The following is a 6,404-nucleotide window of genomic DNA, read 5'->3' as shown; positions in this document are numbered from 1 at the left end:
CCATCTTGTGGTCGTATTTGGGTCAGTTTACTGGCCAGGACCACCGTGTGCGGCCCAGTTAACTTTATATAAGTGCCTGTCCGCCTGCCAAGATTAAGTGTTTCGATAGTCATGCATATAAAAATGAAATATCGATCAAGTATTAAATAACAATTTAGTTTATGACAGACCCAATTCAGTAATCAGAAGTTGAGGCAGCGCATGCTGAGCCAGGCGATTTAATCGAGTAATATTGGTTGGTAGTAAATTTGATATGGTAGTTGGAATATAATGCCATCCAAATTGGAAAATTAGGTGTGACTCGCCAACATAGCAGTGGAAAAAATAATAGCTTGCTGAGCATTGTGTTTTGGTCCGTCCTAAATGTAATACTTAATTTGATATGGTGCACCACTTTCGAATTTCCAACATTCAATCCGAGTCCTTCCTACTCTTGTTGTCCTTTGAGCCATGATGCCTTTCCACGTTCGATACTTTGGCAGATCTTAACCTACTTTCACAGCTGCTTCAGATGCTAGAGTTTAAATTGCAATCTAATTAAATCTACTTTCACAGCTGCTTCAGATACTAGAGTTTAAATTGCAATCTAATTAAAGTTTTGCCTCAGTGCCTCTCGCAATTCCCACCCACCCTTTGGATGCTAGAAGGGTTTGCTATCTGTACTGGCATCTAGCATTCTTCACCCCATTTGAAGATGCTGGGCAAAACGGCCACAAAACACCCTCTTCCTTGAGAATCAACCCGCACTTAACCTCATTTTACAAATTGCCCAACACAACATATGGTGTAAATCCAGCCAAATGGCCAGACATCTAATCCGCCACGCCAAAAGTGAAATGTTGTAAAACTATTTGGGGGCTATACGTACATGTATCTAACGGACATCAAAATAATGTGGCTGCAAATCAAATTACAAGACACGCGGCTGGCTCTGCGGGGGTGGAAAAATGGTCAGGGGAATGGCCAAGAGAACGTCCCACGGACATAGAACACAACAATTACATTAAGACACGATAAAAAGTTGTGCAACAATCTTGCAGCCCCAACCACCAAACCAAACCAACTACGCCGAACTGAGCTGAAGATGGTACCATCTCCTCCGAAGGGCAAACCACAGTCATTGCACAGCTTTTTCAACTTTTTGCGGCTTTGTAATTGGAATACAAGAAGGAGGCGCGTGCACACAAGCGGCAGCAACAGGAAACAGTCGGAGAAAGTGAAATACACAGTTAGATTCGAGTTAGAAAGCACTCGGAAAAATAATCGCAACTTATGGGCACACGAGTACTCGGCAAGAATGGCACTCCAGGCGAATGGGAAGCAGACTTTAACTTCAAATCTTTGTCAGCTATATTGTTTGTTACACTTTAAGCGGTAATTTTTTCTTTTGTTCATAGAAATATTAATTATGTTTGTTCTAGTGAACATGAGCTTATATGGGAAACCAGGTGGCGGTTACAATAGTATCAAACTAAAGTGTAGACTTCCAAAGTGTCTTAATAGACATTCCTAAATATCATTTTTAAGGATTCAAGTACATAAGAAGTTTGCATTTGGAAAACTTATTTGCCTACTACCTTATCTTATGGGAGAATTTAAGAGAACTGTAGCATATTTTCGCCAAGTGCAGATAGATACAACTTCCTTGGAAAGGCAGAGAATTCAAGGAGGCGTTCAAGCAGAGTCCGCTTAAGCAATTCAGAAGGATTTATTTTCGGCCACAAAAGCGAAATGCCCGACAAAGCGCTCCTAACAACAATTAAAGTAATGCTGACCAACAACCCCATACGACCGATTGGGTGGGATTAGATGGCGGGGAGTCCTTTTCGGTCCAGTCGAGTGGACGAGTGAAGTGGCGTACGATGCCAGGACGCACAAAATCTTAATTAAGGAACTTCCAAGTGGGCAAGTGTCGAACGGCAGGGAATGAGGGCATTTTTTGAGAGTTTCGCAGGACGAAGAACCTTTTTATTTGTCGGCTTGCCAGCGCAGCACAAAATTCGCCTACAAAAGAAACCCCACGGCAGAGTGACCCAGAGAGTCCGGTTGGATTTAGTCCTCGAGCATTGTCAAATTTAATGAAGGTTTCCTTTTTTGGACTTTGTGCTTATGACACTGGCCAGCTGGCCAAGATTTAGGAAGTTTCCAGTCGAGGGACAAGCAACTGAAATGAGTTAATTCGATATTTGACACTTTCGGAGCTCGCATTCCACACAATCTCGGTATGTGTGATGGGTTCCAGGGCTCCCGAGACCACGGAGACCCCGGACTTTTGTCTCCTGCGCAGTTAATAAAGTTGGCCCGGACCAGGACGTAATTATTTGCCTGCTAAATGGCTTTTGGACGACATTTCGGGGCAGTAAATGGGGGCGATTTAGAAAATTATGTGAAAATAAGTTGCCTTTTGTTTGGCCATTGGCCATAGGCAGTTGGCAGTTGGCCGTTGGCCGTTGGCGGTTGTTGCGGATCGTAAATAACGTTCATAATTGGGCAGACTCGAAAAGTTGTGGGGCAAAGGCAAACAGAACTCGAAATAAACATCTCGGCCGTATGGATAGCAAACAATAATTAAACTTAATTGCGCTGTACATTGAAACGTCAAACTGTAAATTATAGTTATTAACATTTACTTGTAGTGGAGTTTACTTGAACTAAACTTTTCAATTCCGAATATTGCATGTACAATTTCCATAGAATATGTATTTAAAACTTATCAAAAAGAAGTGGATTAAAACCAAAATGGAACAAAGCGACAGCCAGGAAAATACAATTCGAGTAACGTTAATATTTGCATTTAATTTGTCGAAAATCAAAGTAAAATGCGATAAAAACCCACAATAAAAATAAAAACTAATTGCCAAATATTTGACGTACAGTTTGTAGCGTTAGCCATTAAAACCTTTATATGTACGGTTACATATAGATACACATATAGAAACAAGGAAATGCAAAAAGTGAGATACGACTAGCCCAAAGCCGAGCAAATAATTATTAAACAAATACTTCTATTTACAAAAACACAGCAAATATTTGGTTAAGCCAAAATGACGCGCAGCATTTTAATTAAACAACAGAAAATCGAGAGCTCAGAAACAGATGCAAAATGCAAAACATTCAATAAGTAAAGGTAAACAATAGTTGCAGCATAATTTTCCGTGTGTATTTGTAAATAGACAACTAAAAACAAATATGAAAGTATAGAAAAAAAAAACTGGAACAAAGCAGCCAATCAACAAAAAATATTCGATAAAGAAAATATTTGCTGGAGGACAGTTCCAAAAAGATATACATACATATAAAATTAGTATTAGATTTAATGTTGCCAAAATCGGAGCAACAAGGTTGATAGAAAAAAACAAGAGAGAACGATATAGTCGAGTTCCCCGACTATCTGATACCCGTTACTCAGCTAGTGGAAGGGAGAAGGAGAGTCTTAAACACAATTTTTGGCGGTTTGTAGGCGTTATAGTGGGCGTGGCAGAAAGTTTTTTGGCAAATCGATAGAAATTTCCAAGACCAATATAAAAATGAAAAAATATCAAAACATTTTTCAAAAGTGTGGGCGTAGCAGCTTTGGCCGGTTTGAGGGCGTTAGAGTGGGCGTGGCAAAAAGTGTTTTGGTAAATCGATAGAAAATTACAAGACCAATATAAAAATGAAAAAATATCAAAACATTTTTCAAAAGTGTGGGCGTGGCAGTTTTGGGCGGTTTGTGGGCGTTAGAGTGGGCGTGGCAACATGAATCGACAAACTTGCGCTGCTTCTATGTCTCTGGAGTCTGTATGCTTAATATCAACTTTCTAGCTTTTGTAGTTCCTGAGATCTCGACGTTCATACGGACGGACAGACGGACAGACGGACAGACGGACGGACAGACGGACGGACAGACGGACATGGCCAGATCGACTCGGCTATTGATCCTGATCAAAAATATATATACTTTATATGGTCGGAAACGCTTCCTTCTGCCTGTTACATACTTTTCAACGAATCTAGTATACCCTTTTACTCTACGAGTAACGGGTATAACTAAAGGAATGTATGAAGATTAAAAATAACAATAGCATTAAGTAAAATGTATTATTGATATAGCAAATATGGATAGCAATTAAAATTGTAAAGATAACATGGCAAACATTTTATGAAATCTTCTTGAAAACCAAAACAATTTTAATGCAAACAGGAAACCGAAAAACATGTGAAAATAAATTGAGAAATTTAATTTGAAAGAGTAAAATCACTACTGTATCACTGTATTTTCATTTCATGTGGGGATTAAGTTAACATATACTTCATATATGGCAAAATGAAAAAGTGCGTTATTGTTGTGCAACAAAAGATAATATCAATTAAATGAAAGGAAAACTTCGAACGGATCCGAAAAATGGAAGTGGCAAGAAGTGGAACGGGAAATAATATGTCGTTGTCACAGATATTTTAAGGACTTCAAGTTAAAGGTAAAGCAGCTACATCAGCAGTTTGAGGATATTAACCCACATATTGAAAAGAAAGATCAAACCAGGCGAGCAAGGACAATAAAAATAAACGTTAAATTAGTGACACATGCGGCAGTTAAGCTGGGCATAAATGTGAATGAAGCCACGGCTAAATTATTCCAGTACACACATGCCAGAGCATCGGGAAAACTGGAGGAAAACTCCCGGGAGGTCAGGACCCAACAAAACGGGGAACATTTTTATTTCAAATCCAATTATTTCACATCGAAACTGCAATCAGATGATTGCGTTCAGCAACAGGAAGCGTTCACATGTACATAAATACGGAATGGTTGTGGGCAAGTGTGTGTGTTGGTGGACAAACGATGCTGTGAAAATGGCCGACAAAATGAAAGTCAATTGGTTTTTCTTGTTTTTCCCTCCGCCGTTTTCATCTTTTTGTATTCTTGCCCTTTTGTGGCGTTTTTCTTTCTTTCGCTACGAACGTCGTTAGCATCGTGGGAAAAGGGGGCGGGAAAAAGGGAAAAGGAAAAACTGTCGCCACATTGGAAAACTCGGCGCACATGTCAAGAAATTGTTATGCGCCCTTGGACATTCATTCGTATGGGCGGCGGGGAATTAAATATTCAATATTGCATCGGGACAAACACCCGACATTCAATAACGCCCAAACTTCCTCATGCGGTTGGGGGCTGAAATGCGTGCGCAATAAAAAGGTTAATGGTAAAATAATAAAAATGTAACGAAATTGTGTGACATGCGGCGACAGTTTGATGAGCAAATGTCATTCCCTATCAATTTTTTGCTCCACATTTTGATGGGCGCAAAAGGTGAGGTGAGAGGTCGTGCCACATTCGGCCAGTTGCTTGGCAATTCACTTTTTGCGATAACCAATCCTGCTGCCGGTTCATAAGTGCCCCGTCAGCAGTTAATGCAGTTGGCATTTGACTGATGGCAAAGCCATCCAAAAAGTCTAGGCCAGAAGGACATTATCTCTGATTAACCCGCATAAGCACTGAGCGGTGGCTAGAACGCGGCATGGAAAAGCTCGGAAAGCAGGTTTGAATCACAGGAAAAAATATCGGATTTTGACGTTGTCAGCTTAATTGATACCTAATAGGTGCTTACCGAAAATTTTAAATTAACTAATTAATATAAAAAAACTGGACATTAAAAGCAGAAAATTGCAGAAAATTATACAAATAACTTTAAATGTCTTGTTTCATACAGCTTATAACTATTAGATAATAGGAAAATAGACTTTTCCCAAATTCTTAGCAGTACTATTACTACTTTCCGCTTCCGTATTGGAATAACTTTTTAATAATTTCTTTCAGTGCCAACCCACTTTAAAGCAACTGTAATTTTGCCCTAATGAGTAAGCGAAGATAAAGGGAAAGCGGTCAAATGCGAAAAGTATAGGGCAGGGCAATGGAAATTTCCTCTGGCAGCCACTGAACTGCTAATTTTTATGCAATTTACTGCAGCGGTTGCTTCAATTGAAAAATGTTTGACTTTGTTTATACGGGTGTGTGGAACTGGGCGCCTTTTTTAAACTTGTATAAGAGAGAGCACAGCTGGGGGAAAACTTTATCTAAATGATTTTCGGAGCAGTGCAGCCAAATGGTGCTCCATTAGCGCCACCCATGCCGAAAAAAGAAACGGAAGCGAAACTAACGTGTTTTTTCCTTTCGCTTTTTATAAATAAATATGCAAAAAATTCTGCGGGTTGTTGATGTGCTTTGGGACCAAGAAATAAAAATACACACGCAGATAGCCATACACCGCGAGGCTGGCACACTGGCAACTTTAAATTGCATTCATTTTTAATGCAGCGCCGCCAAAAAGCACGGCCACATTACGTATACGCAACGTAGTGCGCTCTAGGGACACATTGCTCCATCAGCCGCCCAAGTGCGTGTAGGGAATCAGGGAGCAGCGATCCTA

At 39.9% G+C, this 6,404-nt stretch overlaps 1 protein-coding gene across 1 annotated transcript in view; it reads right to left on the bottom strand.

Annotated features, from left to right (window-relative positions):
• LOC120451191 (protein timeless homolog) overlaps window positions 1-6,404 on the bottom strand; it is a 69,472-nt gene that overhangs the window by 31,147 nt on the left and 31,921 nt on the right. The gene's annotated exons all lie outside the window — the stretch shown is intronic.

Source organism: Drosophila santomea, chromosome 3R, assembly GCF_016746245.2.
Source record: "Drosophila santomea strain STO CAGO 1482 chromosome 3R, Prin_Dsan_1.1, whole genome shotgun sequence".
Lineage (NCBI taxonomy): Eukaryota > Metazoa > Arthropoda > Insecta > Diptera > Drosophilidae > Drosophila > Drosophila santomea.
The sequence above is the reverse complement of the archived record's forward strand: the minus strand, read 5'-3'. Positions and strand labels throughout refer to the sequence as shown.